Below are 18,510 nucleotides of genomic sequence, written 5' to 3'. Positions count from 1 at the left end.
TATAAGTATGACATAAAATCATGCGGGAGTCATGCCACCATTAGTATAAAATCAGCAGTTCTGCATTCAGGCTGACTGCGTCTGAATGTTAAAGGTCAAACATCAGGCAAGGAATTACTTTATTGCTCATGTGGCGCGTTTCGGATTTTTCCCATCATCAGATAACCACGAGCGATTGCCGCGCAATGATGCTCGTTTCAAGTTGTATTGATCTGCGAATTTTTGTTTCACGTACAACATGAAACGCTATTTCTATGTGCGGTAATCGTTCCTGGATACCTGATGATGGGTAAATTACGAAACGTGTCATGTGAGGAATAAAGTTACTACTTTCGTGATGTTTGACTTTTACTACTGCGATCCAATCAGCCTCAATGCAGAACTGTCTAATTTGAAGTTTGACGTTGGATAACAAATAGCAAAATAAATATTTTATATCTGTCTGTTGCTGTTGCGGTCTTCAGTCCTGAGACTGGTTTGATGCAGCTCTCCATGCCACTCTATCCTGTGCAAGCTTCTTCATCTCCCAGTACCTACTGCAGCCTACATCCTTCTGAATCTGCTTAGTGTATTCATCTCTTGGTCTCCCTCTACGATTTTTACCATCCACGCTGCCCTCCAATACTAAATGGGTGATCCCTTCATGCCTCAGAACACGTCCTACCAACCGATCACTTCTTCTAGTCAAGTTGTGCCACAAACTCCTCTTTTCCCCAATTCTATTCAGTACCTCCTCATTAATCTTCAGCATTCTTCTGTAGCACCACATTTCGAAAGCTTCTATTCTCTTCTTGTCCAAACTATTTATCGTCCATGTTTCACTTCCATACATGGCTACACTCCATACAAATACTCTCAGAAACGACTTCCTGATACTTAAACCTATGCTCGATGTTAACAAATTTCTCGTCTTCAGAAACGCTTTCCTTGCCATTGCCAGTCTCCATTTTATATCCTCTCTACTTCGACCATCATCAGTTATTTTGCTCTCCAAATAGCAAAACTCCTTTGCTACTGTAAGTGTCTCATTTCCTAATCTAACTCCCCCAGCATCTCCCTAGTTAACTCGATTACATTCCATTATCCTCGTTTAGCTTTTGTTGATGTTCATCTTATATCCTCCTTTCAAGACACTGTCCATTCCGTTCAACTGCTCTTTCAAGTCCTTTGCTGTCTCTGACAGAATCACAATGTCATCGCCGAACCTCAAAGCTTTTATTTCTTCTCCGTGGATTTTAATACCTACTCCAATTTTTTTCTTTTTTTTCCTTTACTGCTTTCTCAATATACAGATTGAATAACATCGGGGAGAGGCTACAACCCTGTCTCACTCCCTTCCCAACCACTGCTTCCCTTTCATGTCCCTCGACTCTTATAACTGCCATCTGGTTTCTGTACAAATTGTAAATAGCCTTTCGCTCCCTGTATTTTACCCCTGCCACCTTCAGAATTTGAAAGAGAGTATTCCAGTCAACATTGTCAAAAGCTTTCTCTAAGTCTACAAATGCTAGAAACATAGGCTTGCCTTTTCTTAATCTAGTTTCTAAGACAAGTGGTAGGGTCAGTATTGCCTCACGTGTTCCAATATTTCTACGGGATCCAAACTGATCTTCCCGGAGGTCGGCTTCTACCAGTCTTTCCATTCTTCTATAAGAATTCGTGTCAGAATTTTGCAGCCGTGACTTTTTAACTTTCACACCTGCAACACCTGCTTTCTTTTGGATTGGAATTATTATATTCTTCTTGAAGTTTGAGGGTATTTGGCCTCTCTCATACATTTTGATCACCAGATGGTGGAACTTTGTCAGAACTGGCTCTCCCAAGGCTGTCAGTAGTTCTAATGGAATGTTGTCAACTCTCGGGGCCTTGTTTCGACTCAAATGCTTTCAGTGCTCTGTGAAACTCTTCACGCAGTATCGTATCTCCCATTTCATCTTCATCTACATCCTCTTCCATTTCAATAATATTGCCCTCAAGTACATCGCCCTTGTATAGACCCTCTATATACTCCTTCCACCTTTCTGCTTTCCCTTCTTTCCTTAGAACTGGGTTTCCATCTGAGCTCTTGATATTCATTCAAGTGGTTCTGTTTTCGACAAAAGGTCTCTTTAATTTTCCTGTAGGCAGTATCTATCTTACCCCTAGTGAGATAAGCCTCTACATCCTTACATTTGTCCTCTAGCCATACCTGCTTAGCCATTTTGCAATTCCTGTCGATCTCATTTTTTTCCTTTGGTTGTACAGTGAAACCTTGCTTCTTGCTTAATTACATGATTGTAGGCCAACGGGAATTACTCTACATGTTTTGATGAGTGAGTTTGCGAGTATCAAAGTATGTATTATAAACGCCCGTATGTTTTGACTGCACTGACTTAGAAGTTTCTCTTTTTTTCCACTGTCAAGAGACCATAGGTCATAGTATGGTCTTAGTCTAGGACAATGATGCCCGTGTTTCCATGTGATGTAGCTTATTAGTCGGTACACGTGTACATGCGGTGTACAAGACTTCGTTCCATCTGCTCTACACGATAGTTTCTCGCCGTCATCTACAGACATCCGTAGTACTACAGAATGGCGTCAACGCTAGTCTGAAAATATTTTTACCCACTGACGTAACAATAAAGTATACTGCTTCATTTGGTTTGTAAAGATTAAAGATTTGTCTGGCATTTCTAGAAGTAATAAAAGAAGGAAATTACGGTAACAGTACTAAATTAAAAACTCAACAATTCATTAATACATAGTCTACAATGAAAATATAAAGTAGCCTCTGTCTGTGTAAACTTTTGTATCTGCTGCCTTGAAAGTGGAGAAATTAGCACGAAAAACATACTTGTTCAACATCAGTTTTCACGCGTTGACGCTGATTATACGTAATGCCCAATCAGGGGTGTGATCCCCGATTACAACATAATTTTTGAGGTAACCTTCAAAGAATTATAATCGACATGAAAATACTGATGAATTTTTGTAGTATTCAACTATTTACCACTTTTCGAGTAGAGAAAAGAACAGTGGCCGGACGAAGTTTTCTTTTATTTGTGTATTTAATTTGATATTTTGATTCTGTATATCTTGAAACTAAGAGCGTCAAACTGTGTCAGTCTTTGTTCGATTTCTGCGTTTATCACACGAAATAATATAAACAAAAAATTCAAAACTCGGCTATCGCAGAAACCGGTTGTTGTGGGTGCTTTTAACAGCCAGTTTAAACTGCCGTAAAAAAAAAAAAAAAAAAAAAAAAAGAAAGAAACAAGATACGATATAACCGAAAACCGGTTGTTGCAGCACAATCGCTATTCCTATCCCTTTGTACGCTACCACGCGATATGAGGACACATAATGCATGAATGTGAAATACACTACCAAAATTTCGGAAGTAGTTCAGGGACATTTTGGCGTGAGAAATTCTGGGTGTTTGGTGGCGTAGCTCTCATTAATAATATAATTTTGTTGAATTCTGCTTGTTACCCAATTCCATTTCTGGGAACACCTTGACAACAGTGAAAAAGACAGAATATGCAATCACTGAAGTGTACAATACTGAGCTTTCGTACATATACAAAAGAATTGTTATGTGGTTGCCGTCGCTACAGGAGAAGCCCAGCGTACCGTATTTGGCCCGCTCTTCTATTACATTTAGTGAACCATTATAAGAGTTGCATATCGGACAACTCATCAGAAAATATACCACTAGCGCTGTGTATTACTGTTAAAGTAAACTTAACATTGCCGGAAACACACACCAGAAACAGACCGAGCATTAGTGGATGCATCCATGAGGGCAGAGAGCAAAGTGGACATTCCCGTTGTCAACAGCAAGCAACGGGAGTGAATGGAAAACGTTTGTTTCCGAACAAGACACGCAGTGCACATTATTAACATTTGCACTATTATGCACATATTTTCACTGCAGTACAGATGGAAAGAAGAAGGGAGGTACAAAATAGAACTAAGTGAAATTGCTCTGAAACGAGCCATCAGATATCACTGTTGCCTTGTAACAAAATACTCAGAAAATATCCCTGAACAGCTTCCTAAATTTTGTCGGTGATTTCGCGTTCACTCTACATATTTTCTATAAAAGAGTGGGAAATTCTGTTATCACGTACTGTAGCTGGTATGCTGCGGTCTTGTAAAGCTGTTGTCATATATTCCAAGATGAGAACACATGTTTATTACTACACTCCTGGAAATTGAAATAAGAACACCGTGAATTCATTGTCCCAGGAAGGGGAAACTTTATTGACACATTCCTGGGGTCAGATACATCACATGATCACACTGACAGAACCACAGGCACATAGACACAGGCAACAGAGCATGCACAATGTCGGCACTAGTACAGTGTATATCCACCTTTCGCAGCAATGCAGGCTGCTATTCTCCCATGGAGACGATCGTAGAGGTGCTGGATGTAGTCCTGTGGAACGGCTTGCCATGCCATTTACACCTGGCGCCTCAGTTGGACCAGCGTTCGTGCTGGACGTGCAGACCGCGTGAGACGACGCTTCATCCAGTCCCAAACATGCGCAATGGGGGACAGATCCGGAGATCTTGCTGGCCAGGGTAGTTGACTTACACCTTCTAGAGCACGTTGGGTGGCACGGGATACATGCAGACGTGCATTGTCCTCTTGGAACAGCAAGTTCCCTTGCCGGTCTAGGAATGGTAGAACGATGTGTTCGATGACGGTTTGGATGTACCGTGCACTATTCAGTGTCCCCTCGACGATCACCAGTGGTGTACGGCCAGTGTAGGAGATCGCTCCCCACACCATGATGCCGGGTGTTGGCCCTGTGTGCCTCGGTCGTATGCAGTCCTGATTGTGGCGCTCACCTGCACGGCGCCAAACACGCATACGACCATCATTGGCACCAAGGCAGAAGCGACTCTCATCGCTGAAGACGACACGTCTCCATTCGTCCCTCCATTCACGCCTGTCGCGACACCACTGGAGGCGGGCTGCACGATGTTGGGGCGTGAGCGGAAGACGGCCTAACGGTGTGCGGGACCGTAGCCCAGCTTCATGGAGACGGTTGCGAATGGTCCTCGCCGATACCCCAGGAGCAACAGTGTCCCTAATTTGCTGGGAAGTGGCGGTGCGGTCCCCTACGGCACTGCGTAGGATCCTACGGTCTTGGCGTGCATCCGTGCGTCGCTGCGGTCCGGTCCCAGGTCGACGGGCACGTGCACCTTCCGCCGACCACTGGCGACAACATCGATGTACTGTGGAGACCTCACGCCCCACGTGTTGAGCAATGCGACGGTACGTCCACCCGGCCTCCCGCATGCCCACTATACGCCCTCGCTCAAAGTCCGTCAACTGCACATACGGTTCACGTCCACGCTGTCGCGGCATGCTACCAGTGTTAAAGACTGCGATGGAGCTCCGTATGCCACGGCAAACTGGCTGACACTGACGGCGGCGGTGCACAAATGCTGCGCAGCTAGCGCCATTCGACGGCCAACACCGCGGTTCCTGGTGTGTCCGCTGTGCCGTGCGTGTGATCATTGCTTGTACAGCCCTCTCACAGTGTCCGGGGCAAGTATGGTGGGTCTGACACACCGGTGTCAATGTGTTCTTTTTTCCATTTCCAGGAGTGTATAAGCGGCAGGCAAATGAAAAGGAGACAAATGGAAAAAAAGTAAGCAACATGTTTATTATTTGGGCAACGGGCTTGCCGTAGTGGATACACCGGTTCCCTTGAGATCACCGAAGTTAAGCGCTGTCGGACGTGGTCGGCACTTGGATGGGTGACTATCCAGGCCGCCATGCGCTGTTGCCAGTTTTCGGGGTGCACTCAGCCTCGTGATGCCAAATGAGTAGCTACTCGACGGAATAGTAGCGGCTTCGGTCAAGAACACCATCATAACGACCGGGAGAGCGGTTGGTTCAAATGGCTCTGAGCACTATGGGACTCAACTTCTGAGGTCATTAGTCCCCTAGAACTTAGAACTACTTAAACGTAACTAACCTGAGGACATCACACACATCCATTCCCGAGGCAGGATTCGAACCTGCGACCGTAGCGGTCTCGCGATTCCAGACTGCTGCGCCTAGAACCGCACGGCCACTTCGGCCGGCGGGAGAGCGGTGTGCTGACCCCACGCCCCTCCTATCTGCATCCTCCCCTGAGGATGTCTCGGCGGTCGGATGGTCCCGGTAGGCGACTCGTGGCCTGAAGACGGAGTACATGTTTATTATTTGAAAAGTAACTATAATCCAAATACATTTATGCCACTGTGAGACAGGATATTCAGTTCCTTCATCAAAAAATGTTTGTGGTTGGCAGGGGAACCATGTTACTACCCAGGCGCGCAACTCTTCATCCGAAACGAAATATGGCCACGAACGTACCTTCCCTCAGTGCTCTAAAAATACGGAAATCGCATTGGGAGAGATCGTGACTATATGGAGGATGTGTGAGGCCTTCGCAGCAAAACTTCTGCAGGTTAGTGGAAACAATCTTGGTAACATGCGGGCGGGCCCACAGTCGGTTCAAATGGTTCAAATGACTCTGAGCACTATGGGACTAAACTTCTGTGGTCATCAGTCCCCTAGAACTTAGAACTACTTAAACCTAACTAACCTAAGGACATCACACACATCCATGCCCGAAGCAGGATTCGAACCTGCGACCGTAGCGGTCACGCGGTTCCAGACTGAAGCGCCTTTAACCGCACGGCCACACCGGCCGGCGCCCACAGTCGGATCAATGGGTTAACAGTTACAGTGATTGTTTTTGAAATAATGAACAGGTTACTTACTTTTTTCCATCTGTCTCGTTTCCATTTAATTGCCCCATACAGCTACCAGTATTATGAGGCGATAAATTTAGCGCGTGTGCTAGAAGATGGAGAAAAAAACAGTTTTGTTCTTGAACTGGACATTTTCATTTAATCCTTGGATTACTGAGTCAGTCAAAGCTGCATTGAATTTCATTTTTGTGCGTATCTTGCGATTGTTTTTGACCGTAGAAAGGTTTGCTGCCAATCAGCCGCACACTCCAGTGCATCATATGGAAGAGTACTTCTTCGCAACGGGCGAGATCAACACCACCTAGACTACAGGCCTGCGCGCACACTTGTGACGTCACAAACTGATGGTCGCGTCTGTCTTGGGAACGCTGCTGTTAAACACTCAGCAGCTGTACGAACTTTACGAGTTTTAGAGCCGAAACTGCATAGGGATTCGCATGCTTTCCTCTTCTACATGGCCTTGTAATGAAAGTACGAAAATTTATATCATTGCGTAAAATAACAAAACAAAATTGCCCTATGTTATTTCAATATATAAAATTATTTTGACGATTTGCCTTAAATACGCGTTTCTGGGCTTGGACACAAACTGTAATTTTAAATTCTTTTACTTCAGGACCTACGTTTTCTTTCAGTAAAAAATCGGTAATATACAACAACAAGCAGACGTTTCGGGTTTTAAACAAAGCAGCTGAAGAAAAGTTGACTTTATGCCCCCTGTTAACTGAAATATATTTGAAATTCTGTTTTCACTTTCGTTTTGCTCTGCACACTTCACACTCTCACTTATCGCTTTTTGAAGTTGTGATGCTTCCAGACGCATCCGCTTTTCATCAGGCGATTCCCGGAAAGCCAGTTGCGATGACAAGTAGGAAGGACAACCAGGAAATATCGATGGAACGCACCCATCTTTTATCCGCGGTCGTTCAAGATTTACAGTTAAAATCCGTCCTGTCTTCTCATTAAAGCAGTTTGCCGTCCATACAGTACTTTCCGGTTGGAAATGTTTGTGACAGATCTTTAACAGCACAACACTAATTAATAAAACTATTCTGCATGATCATCATCATCATCATCATCTTGGACAGTTTCCAGCCACTGGCTGGGTCTGTCGGGAACACAAGCCTCTCCATCGTGTTCTGTCTTTCCACCATTCCCCCTCTTCCACCTTCGTCCAGTTCTCTCCTCTTCTCGTCACACATTCCTTCACTCCCTTCACCCATCTATCTCTTGGTCTTCCTCTGGGCCTCTTCCCCTCCAGCTGCAGATCAAACATCCTCTTTGGAATTCTTCCCTCATCCATTCTCTTCATGTGTCCATACCACTGCAGTCTTGATTTTTCTATCCTGTCCTGTACTGGTTCCTCCTTTAGTCTTTCCCTCACATACACATTTCGCAATCTGTCTCGTCTTGTTACACTCAACCTGCTCCTCTGGAACTTCATTTCACTAGCCTGTATTCTACTTTTGTCGCTTTTGTGCATTACCCATGTCTCACTTCCGTATGCCAATATGGGGACAAAGTAGGTTCGGTATATAATTCCCTTGGATTTCTGTGGCACCTCCTTGCTCCAAATAAGCCCCCTAATCCATTTGTAGAACTGCCCTGCTTTTCTGCACCTTTCATTTATTTCCATTGCGTTTCCCCCCTTACTTTCAATCATGTTTCCCAGGTACTTGAAGTTCTCCACCACTTGTAGTTTTTCACCTCCACAAGTTATATCCACATTTGGCGTATTCTTCTTCCTGCTTTTAAAAAAGGGAACATTCTGCGTGATAATAGTAGCAAATATGAGAGACATTTCACGGCCAGATTCGTATTAACCTCGCAGCAATGGTCCAGAATTCAGAAACAAATGATATTGGTACATGATACATAACTGCTTTCAAATACAATTGGCATAGGTGGTGCAATGGAAAGAAATAACACGCTATAAATTTTTCGTCATTTACTTACCCTTGAATGATGCGTAGGCACAAATTCCTGTCTGGTAATAGCTGCATTCCAACGATTTCTCAGCTTCACACATTTGGGAAATCGAGAAATGTGCACTTTCATGCCTTTTTGGGATGTATAGTTTCCCTGGCAAAAGGGAACGCAGCACGTGTATCCCATACTTCGAAGAACTGTAGGCGAATACTCTATTAAATATATATCACTTTCACGTGGCACACACTTTCAACATAACATACACGCCAACAGGACTGCGAACTAAAGATAAGATGGCCAGCAGTTTGTGAGCCGGCCGTTGGTGGCCGAGCGGTTCTAGGCGCTTCAGTCTGGAACCGCGCGACCGCTACGGTCGCAGGTTCGAATCCTGCGTCGGGCATGGATGTGTGTAATGTCCTTAGGTTAGTTAGGTTTAAGTAGTTCTAAGTTCTAGGGGACTGATGACCTGAGATGTTAAGTCCCATAGTTCTCAGAGCCATTTGAACCATTTTTTGAACAGTTTGTGACGTCACATATCAATATGGCTTAGGCCTTGCATCTAGAAGGCTTTGGTCAGATTCACTGACGCGAGGATTGAGGTGAATGTATACTGAACGAATAGCTCTACAAAATTGCTGCTGAAGAATATAAAGTCATAGGGGAGGATGAAATCAGACCCCTGCTCCTTTCAAAGACCACAGTGCCATTATCGACTGATATTGTATTCCCCATAATTAGTGGTACTCACCAACGCTGTTCAGGACAGTGTAGGTTGTTTCCACTTCCAAGCACCAGGATTTTCCAGATGCGGGTCTGCCGTACGGGTGAATTGCACAGGGGACTGAAAGCGCACCCGGGAGAGCGTTTCATAGGTGGGGGTAGCAATACATTGTCGGCTATAACACACTAGGGAGATTTTCCATTAGCCCGCCCACTCGTGGAAACGTACAGAGCGACGAGCTGATGAAATCAGCGAGTACAATGAAATATCGGATATTGAGAGTGGGCGGCCGGTGTAACACGACTAAGCTGTGTTTGCTGGGCTTCGGTAGCTGCTTCGCTCGTATCTGGCGCCTTGTTGTAATTTGGCTTCCTGACAAGTTTGAAACGACGGATATAATACAGCATTACGTACATGGACACATTTCCACATTTATTGACTCACGCATTTTTTACGATTATCAATATGTATACGACAGATACACTACTGACCATTAAAATTGCTACACCAAGAAGAAATGCAGATGATAAACGGCTATTCATTGGACAAATATAGTATACTAGAACTGACATGTGATTACATTTTCACGCAATTTGGGTGCATAGATCCTGAGAAATCAGTACCCAGAACAACCACCTCTGGCCGTAATAACGGCCTTGATACGCATGGGCATTGAGTCAAACAGAGCTTAGATGGCGTGTACAGGTACAGCTGCCCATGCAGATTCAACATGATACCACAGTTCATCAAGAGTAGTGACTGGCGTATTGTGACGAGCCAGTTGCTCGGCCACCATTGACCAGACTTTTTCAATTGGTGATGGTTCTGGAGAATGTGCTGGCCAGGGCAGCAATCGAACATTTTCTGTATCCAGAAAGGCCCGTACAGGACCTGCAACATGCGATCGTGCATTATCCAGCTAAAATTTAGGGTTTTGCAGGGATCGAATGAAGGGTAGAGCAACGGGTTGTAACACATCTGAAATGTAACGTCCACTGTTTAAAGTGCCGTCAATGCGAACAAGACGTAACGGAGACGTGTAACCAATGGCAACCCATACCATCACGCCGGGTGATACGCCAGTATGGCGATGACGAATACACGCTTCCAATGTGCGTTCACCGCGATATCGCCAAACACCGATGCGACCATCATGATGCTGTAAACAGAACCTGGATCCATCCGAAAAAGTGACGTTTTGCCATTCGTGCACCTCGGTTCTTCGTTGAGTACACCATCGCAGGCGGTCCTGTCTGTGACGAAGCGTCAAGGGTAACTGCAGCCATGGTCTCCGAGCTGATAGTCAGTGCGGAGGCCAACGTCCTCGAACTGTTCGTGCAGATGGTTGTTGTCTTGCAAACGTCCCCATCTGTTGACTCAGGGATCGAGAAGTGGCTGCACCATCCGTTACAGGCATGCGAATGAGATGCCTGTCATCTCGACTGCTAGTGATACGAGGCCGTTGGGATCCATCACGGCGTTCCGTATTATCCTTCCGAACCCACCGATTCCATATTCTGCTAACAGTCATTGGATCTCGACCAACGCGTGCCGCAATGTCGCGATACGATGACCCGCAATCGCGATAGACTACAATCCGACCTTTATCAAAGTCGGAAACGTGATGGTACGCATTTCTCATCCTTACACGAGACATCACAACAGCGTTTCACCAGACAACGCCGGTCAACTGCTGTTTGTGTATGAGAAATCGGTTGGAAACTTGCCTCATATCAGCACGTTGTAGATGTCGCCACCGGCGGCAACCTTGTGTGAATTCTCTGAAAAGCTAATAATTTGCATATCACAGCATCTTCTTCCTGTCGGTTAAATTTCGCGTCTGTAGTGCGTTAAGTTCGTGGTGTAGCAATTTTAATGGCCAGTAGTGTACACAGTATGTTCAGCACATCTTAGCACATAAAGTTCGCTACGAAGTATTTGACAGTGACAACGTATTTCAGTACATTTCCTGTACACATATCTGATGAAAAGACAACACGAACGCGGTTTGGGTTGCTCATTTACTGTTTAGCGGATGCAGTTTAAGTACTACCCGACCACGATATTGCCGCACTTGGGCTCCCGTGACTATTACCGGAAACACGCGATGACGTTATAGTAAACAATTACAATACTGACGAAGGAAAACGTATCGCATAGTGAATTACTTCAAGACAGTTGTGCATATGCAATCAAGTGGTTCAGCGTGCGCTCGTGAAATGTCACTATAAAAACTCATGATAAATCGATCTAAGGACCCTAACACCCGCAGGCAATAATACTGTGGTGGACTGAGTCCCGACTATATTTTCAACATGGAAATAACATGTTGATGGCTAATGGTGGACTGCCCGAAGTATTGTTGAGTACAACTATACACAAAAGTGCAAATAAATAATTATCAAAACGGACAGTTATCTTTTAATTTATAACAGGAAAGGAGCAACATTATCGGATGTGAGGTAACAGTGAACCAAGGTGCAACACTGATACCTGTGGATAGGACAGCTGGATAACTGACAAAAGTATAGGTACTATATTGTGGAGGTTCACAGGACCCACTAAATTGCAAAAAATTGACAGACTAATGAGTTTTCCTCATGGAAGTGGTCATTTACAGAATCAGAAAAATTTAAACGCTAAAATATGGGACTGATTTTTGGAAATAATGATTACTTTAGAATCGAACGTTATGAAAGACAAGAATTTTGATTGGGAATGACTTTCGAAATAGGACGTTTTTGGAAAAAAAGGTGATAAGTTTACTGAAATGAGGAAAATGATGGTTTGAATCAGAGTTATATTTCTTCACTCATTGCCACATATTACCTCATTGCCACATATTGCCTCATTGCAAATTCTACCTAACCGCGTTCCGTTATCGATCCTCATAAAATTTGTTTATACGTAAATCCGTCAGGTTTACTCTTGAAATTACGTTTTTAGCAATCATACTTTAAAGTCCCCAGCTTAAATCAGAAAACAGGTAATTTGTGTATCAGTTGTACATGTTATTTTCATACAAGTAGATCAAATAAAAATAAGCACATTACTGGCGGGAGTGGAAACGAATAGATTGATTGATGGATACACAATGCTCTGTTATATCAGGAGGGATGTTATTTTCATAAAACCAAACCAATTGCTTCAAAGTGAATGTCACAATGAACCCGTTTACCCTGGAGCGAAATATGTGCCGTTGTCAAACTTAATGACGGATTAAAACTGTGTGCCTGGCCGGAACACGAAATCGTACTCATGATGATACCGACTCAAGCATCCAAGGACAACACACGATTCGGCGTCTTTAGGGGAAGGAACTATCACATTAGAACGTATGAGAACGGATAATTTATCACATTTGGATGGCTCAGTAAATAAGAACATGGCTCACAAAAGGCAACTGTCTATCAGTCCAGCTCCCAGCTTTAATCTATCTGGTACTTCCTTAAACGCCTTAATTGGGGACGGACCGTATTCGATTTTGATCTTAATTCCGGAACTAATCACTTTTGGTTCAATTTTCAAGTAGTTCCAAATGCTCAACATCGTATTAATGAAATGTACGTATAATTTGTGTATGAATATTTCGGAAACAATAAACAAAAAACTCTTTAATTTTTTGTTAGCACAGGAACAGTGGTTAAAATTATTGTTGTTGTGGTCTTCAGTCAGAAGCCTGGTTTGATGCAGACCTGCATGCTACTCTACCCTGTGAGAGCGTCATCGTCTCCGAATAACGGTTGCAAACTTTACGATTTTTACCCCCCCCCCCCCTTTATAATTCCCTCCAGTAGTAAACTGGTGTTCGCTTGGTGTCTCAGAATGTGTCCTATCAATCGATTCCTTCTTTTGGTCAAGTTGAACCACAAGTTTCTTGTCTGTGCAGTTCTGTTCAATACCTCCTCCTTAGTTACGTGATCTACCCATCTAATTTTTAACTTTCTTCTATTCACTACTGTTTATTGTCCATGTTTTACTTCCATACATGGCTACACTCCAGGCAGATACTTTCAGAAAAGACGTCCTAACACTTTAATTTATATTATATGTTAACAGATTTCTCTTCTTCAGAAATGCTTTTCCTGCCATTTCCAATCTACATTTTATGTCCTCTCTACTTCACCCATCATTAGTTATTTCGCTGCCTAAATAGCAAAGCTCATATACTACTTTAAGTGCCTCGTTTTCTAATCGAATTCCCTCAGCATCACATGATTATATTCAACTACATTCCATTATCCTCGTTTTGCTTTTGTTGATGTTCATCTTGTATTTTCATTTCAAGACACTGTCTATTCCATTCAACTGCTCTGCCAAGTCCTTTGCTGTCTATGACAGAGTTCCAATGTCATCGGCAAACGTCAGTGTGTTTATTTATTCTCCTGAACTTTAACTCTTAATCCAACTTTGTCTTTGGTTTCTTTTACTGCTTGTTCAGTGCACAGATTGAATAGCAACGAGGATAAGCTACAACCCTGTCTCACTCCCTTTTCAACTATTGCTTCCTTTTCATGCCCCTCTACTCTTATTACTGCAGTCTCGTTTCTGTAAAAGCTGTAAATAGTCTTTCGCTCCCTGTATTTTACCCCTACTGCCTTCACAATTACAAAGAGATTATTCCAGTCAACATTGTCAAAAGCTTTCTTTAAGTCTACAAACGCCATAAACGTAGGTTCATCTTTCCTTAACCTGTTTTCTCAGATAAGTCGTAGGGTCAGTACTGCCTCGAGTGTCCCTTCATTTCTCCGGTATGTAAACTGTTATTCCAGGATTTCGGCTTCCACCAGTTTTTCCTTTGTTCTGTAAGGAATTCTTGTTAATATTTTGCAACCATGACTTATTAAGCTGACAGTTTGGTAATTTTCACACCTGCCAGCAACCGCTTTCTTTGGAATTGCAGTTAATACATTCATCTTGAAATCGGAGGGTATATGGTCTGTCTCATGTATCTTGCATACCAGATAAGAGTTTTCTTGGCTGGCTCTCCCAAGGCTATCAGCAGTTCTGACGGAATATCGTCTACTCCCGGGGCCTTGTTTCGATTTAGGTCTTTCAGAGCTCTGTCAAATTCTTCTCGTAGTATCACATCTTCCATCTCATCTTCATCCGCGTCCACTTCCTTTCTGTAATATTGCCTTCAACTTTATCTGTCTTGTATAGGCCCCCTATATACTCCTTCCAACTTTCAGCTTTTCCTTCTTTGCTTAGGACTGGTTTCTCATCCAAGCTCTTGATATTGATATAGCTACTCCTTCTTTCCCCAAAGGCTTTTTTAATTATCCTGTGGACGTTATTTATCTTTTCCCTAACGAAGAATGCTTTTAAATCCATACATTTCTCCTCTAGCCGTTCCTGCTTAGCCAGTTTGCATTTTCTGTCAATGTGATTTTTTCAGCGTTTGTATTCCCTTTCGCCTGCTTCATTTACTGCATTTTTATGTTTTCTCCTTTCATTAATTAAATTTAATATCTATTGTGTTATCCAAGGATTCCTAAAAGGCTTTGTATTTTTACCTATTTGATCCTCTGCTGCCTTCACTATTTCATCTCTTAAAGCTACCGATTCGTTTTCTACCGTATTCCTTTCTCCTGTTCTAGTCCACCGTTGCCTAATGCTCCCTCTGAAACTCTCAGCAACTTCTAGTTGTTTCAACATATCCAAGTCCTATCTCCTTGATTTCCTGCCTTTTTCTAATTTCTTGGGTTTTAATCTACTGTTCATGACCAATAAATTGTAGTCAGAGTCCTCATCCGCCCTTGGAAATGTTGGCAATTTAAAACCTGGTTTCAAATGTTTCAGATGGCTCTGGGCACTATGGGACTTAACATGTGAGATCATCCGTCCTCTAGAACCTAGAACTACTTAAACCTAACAGACACATCCATGCCCGAGGCAGGACTCGAACCTGTGACCGTAGCAGTCGCTCGGTTCCGGACTGAAGCGCTTAGAACCGCTTGGACACAGTTCCCGGCAAAACCTGGTTTCTAAATCTCTCTCTTACCATTATATAATTAATCTGAAACCTTCCGCTGTGTTCAGGTCTCTTCCGTGTATACAACCATCTTTTATGGTTCTTAAGCCAAGTGTCAGCGATGATTAAATTATGGCACTATGCAAAACTCTACCAGGCGGCTTCCTCATTTATTCCTTTCCCCCAGTCCATATTCACGTACTATTTTTGCTTCCATTCCTTTTCCTATCGAATTCCAGTCACTCATCCCCTTCATTTTCGTCTTCGTTCACTACCTGAATAATTTCCTTTATCTCGTCATTCATTGCTTCAATCTCTTCATCATCTGCGGAGCTAGTTGGCATACAAACTTATACTACTGTGTTGGGTGTGGGCTTCGTGTCTATCTTGGCTACAATAATGCGTTCACTAAGCTATTCTAGTAGCTTACCGCATTCCTATTTTCTTATTCATTATTAAACCTACTCCTGTTTTAACCCTATTTGTATTTGCATTTATCATCCTGTATTCACCTGACCAGAATTCCTGTTCCTCCTGCCGCCAAATTTCACTAATTCTCACTATATCTAACTTCAACCTATCTACATTTTCTAACCTACCTGCTCGATTAATGGATCAAACATTCCACGCTCCGATCCGTAGAATGATCCGTAGAATGCCTGTTTTATTTTTCCTGATGACGACATCCTCCTGAATATTCCCCGCCTGAATTTTCGAATGCGGGATTATTTCACCTCCGCACTATGTAACACTAGAGGACGCCATCATCAGTTAACCTTACAGTAGAGTTTCACAACCTCGGGAAAAATTATGGCTGTAGTTCCCCCTTGCTTGCAGCTGTTCGCAGTGCCAGCACAGCAAGGCCGTTTTGGTGATGTAACAAGGCCAGGTCAATCATCGAGACTGTTGCTCCTGCAACTACTGAAAAGGCTGCTGCTCCTCTGCACCTACGGTACAGCTGTCAGTAAGCTGAGGCACGCAAATCACACCACCGACGGGGAGATAAAATTACATTATAATAATTTACTAAATCTGTTTCACAAGTATAGGAGTGCAAGGAGTTGCTACGACTTTCGGTTTTTTTACTGACGATTATGAAGTTAAGTTGCGTAGTGAAGCCTAGGGTGTCTTAAATCACGTGGAGCACAAAGACGGCAAAGTGTACTCTCTTTTGCGACTGCGCGGTAACAAGAAAGTTTTCCTACTTAGACTAACGCGACTTTTACTGAATGTCTAACGTTTCACAGCGTCAAAAATCATCGGTATCAAACTCCAGTGAGGTTGTGGACTCACCATCGCGTGTTCAGAGACAGGCGCTTTTACCACTGTTTCGTTATAACGTATGATAACTATTAGCTTTTACTGTGGTTGTTGTTTCTGTCGATTATATGACCATTCTCTCCACCTCTCTCTGACGACCTAGATTAATAGAAAACTCAATCAGACGCTCAGAAGCTCATGAGAGGAGAGGGAGCTTCTCACACTAATTAAGTGATCAAACGTAAATGACGTGGCTTGACGGTTACGAGGAAACTTGAATGGTAGTGACGTAAATGGTGTTATTCAATGTAGGTGGGAATATATTAGGTAGGTCCTTCCGAGTTCATACGCTGCCATTGGTCAGCACCCTTGACGTCACATGAGATCAATGTCATGGGCCACTCCTTTACGCTAAGGAATAATTGTGCTGCTGCCTCTAAATTATTTCTCATACTGGTCATTAAGAGTTACACTTTTTTAATCTGATATATTTTAAATCTATTGCTTAAATCGGTCAAGACGAAAGGGCCAATAGTAACATAGTTGAAAACAGCATGAGATTTCTCAAATGAGCGGTATATTGTACAGACAGCCCTACGTAGTTGCGTTTGTTTACTGATAACATTAATACCTGATCATTTACATACTTGTTTCACCACAATAGTGTTTCATTTCCTGCATATTACACAAAAAAACGTTAAAGAGATACTAGACCAAGGTGTGTGATACGTGAATGAAGAGACGCAGTCTAAAGCTGGTATCTTCAGGCTGCATTCGTCTTAATAGTCACCCATTTAGCATTCCTGTTTAGACATATGATCCAAATGAAAGTCCTTGTCCCAAAGCACAACAAAATAATTTTTATATTAATTTTGTCGAACTGAGAATGTGTGAGTATGTACATCACATTTGTACCTCAAAATTATTTCTCCATTGAAAGTTGTTAAAACGCTATAGGACTCTTGCATTATAGTCAGCCATTCCGGTAAAGGATATGAGAGACCTATGGAAAGCACGGTAATCCTTTCTTGATCGAAAATTTCTTTTGCAGGAGATTGACAATTTAGTGTTTGCTCTCTCAATGAATTGTCGACGCCCTTGCATTTGAAAACGAGTCGACACACTCTGTGACGTATCATAAATAAGACATGCTGAATTGTGGAAATCAATATTTACAGCATCATTCTCTCCGCTTCTATTTCTGCATTTATTACCGATTCAGTTGGCTCCTAGCTTTACGGGAAACCGTTTAGAAAGAAACTTTCCTAAACTGCTTTCGGTTTTCCGTTAATGTACTTAGGTACTTATGTAAAGAACAGTTTCTCTCAAACACACAATTATTTGAGGAGACAGCAGTATCCTTTGTGATGTTGTTCAGCGCTCTATTGCTGAAGCAATTTGAGTGTAGTAAAAGTGGTAACAATCCCTAAATCTGCATCTACACTCCACAAGCCACCATAAGTAGAGGAGTGTACTTTTGGTACCACTATCTGTTTGTATCTTACCTGTTCCATTCGTGAATGGTGCGTGGGAGGATTAATTGTTACTAAACCTCCCTAATAGCTCTTGTTGCTAAAACTCCATATTTTCTCTTATTCTTCGCTGTGATTAAAACGGTAGCAGACCCTTGAATGAATGATTCTTAGAAGGTAAGGGAGCATTAAAGAAAGAGGACAATTTTCGAACCGCTTGTGTCTGTGTAATGAGGGTTCACGATGATTTATTACCTGTCAGCCTTACGTGACCCCACCTGTCACCCTTATCAGTGATTTATAATCCCCTTTCCAAATCCCACTGTCAGAACTCTGAAATAATTAGGATAATTTAGTACCCTACTGTAACAGATTCTTATCTTTCTGTCACA

At 42.9% G+C, this 18,510-nt stretch overlaps 1 protein-coding gene across 1 annotated transcript in view; it reads left to right on the top strand.

The window, feature by feature from the left end:
• Positions 1–18,510, top strand: part of LOC124606735 (UNC93-like protein) — a 417,842-nt gene that overhangs the window by 349,642 nt on the left and 49,690 nt on the right. The window lies entirely within an intron of this gene.

This window comes from Schistocerca americana, chromosome 3, assembly GCF_021461395.2.
Source record: "Schistocerca americana isolate TAMUIC-IGC-003095 chromosome 3, iqSchAmer2.1, whole genome shotgun sequence".
In the NCBI taxonomy this organism is placed as follows: Eukaryota; Metazoa; Arthropoda; class Insecta; order Orthoptera; family Acrididae; genus Schistocerca; species Schistocerca americana.
Note: the sequence above shows the minus strand (reverse complement) of the source record. Positions and strands in the feature narration are given on the sequence as shown.